General features: G+C 39.1%; 1 non-coding gene across 1 annotated transcript; it reads left to right on the top strand.

Moving 5' to 3' along the window:
- The first annotated feature begins 301 nt into the window (after window positions 1–301).
- LOC126955804 (U6 spliceosomal RNA) lies at window positions 302–406 on the top strand. The gene has a single exon (XR_007726098.1). It is a non-coding gene; the product is annotated as a U6 spliceosomal RNA (small nuclear RNA).
- Window positions 407–1,055: the final 649 nt, after the last annotated feature.

The following is a 1,055-nucleotide window of genomic DNA, read 5'->3' as shown; positions in this document are numbered from 1 at the left end:
GATTTTGTTACACATATCAGAGGCAGCTCATGATTCCTTCTAACCTTTGCTGAAAGCAGATAGTGTAGGTAGAAGATAATTATTCCTTAAATGCTAACTTTGTAATGAGTAGCTAGAATCAGTGCTTCAAACAATGTTTCCTATTTACATTTGTAAATGCCCTTTGCCCCTTAAAGTGCCCCATATATAAGAATTAATTTAATAAAGGAAAGTGTCCATAGATCTGCAGAAAAAGATTTCTCTTCATAACGGTGTTAGTTGTTTATCTGTTACTTTATTCTGAGAAGTTTTATTGTAGCTTGCTGTTATTCAGACAGCAATGAAAATTGGAACAATACAGAAAAGATTAGCATGGCCCCTGTACAAGGAGGACATGCTCCATATTTTTAAAGTAAAATATAAAATTATAAAAAAACAGAGTGCATTGCAGCCATGTAACTGGGGCCATGGATGAAGTGACACAATCTAGGCTGCAGATATCAAAGATAATGGAGGGAGTATGCTAGGTGGTAGCAGAACTACAACTGGACTGGGACAGTGCACATCAATTCCTCTTCCTTTTTCTGAAGTTGTGCAGAGTGGCAACAGGGCTGTCAAAGTCAAGGCATTGATCACAGGGTAGAGGGAGGATCATGGATGCAGCCTTGTCAGTAAAACTGAGCTGTCAGTTGAGGAGTTGTCTCAAACACTATCAGCTGCCTTAGAAAATGAAAGCTTAACTCTCACCTGTCTTTCAGGAAGTGATTTCTTCACATTCTAAATGTCAGTAAGGTGTGATGTCAGTAATGAGGGCTTGGCTCTTTCTTCACTCTGAATGGCTATGAGACAGCTGTAAAGAGATGGCTGTGAACAGAGAGAGCCCTGCACAAAGTTGTGAATTACAAGTTCATTTTCAGTACAATGTTCTCACGTTCTTAATGCTGTGCGTTCCAGTGTTCTTCCTTGCAAAGCCCTATTCGAGCTTATATCTCACCTATCAAGTGACCTCTACCATTTTTCAATTCCCAGAGCCCCTGTGTCTTCTACATACACTAATCTGTCGAAATAATTATTAA

Source organism: Macaca thibetana, chromosome 5 (assembly GCF_024542745.1).
Source record: "Macaca thibetana thibetana isolate TM-01 chromosome 5, ASM2454274v1, whole genome shotgun sequence".
Lineage (NCBI taxonomy): Eukaryota > Metazoa > Chordata > Mammalia > Primates > Cercopithecidae > Macaca > Macaca thibetana.
Note: the sequence above shows the minus strand (reverse complement) of the source record. Positions and strands in the feature narration are given on the sequence as shown.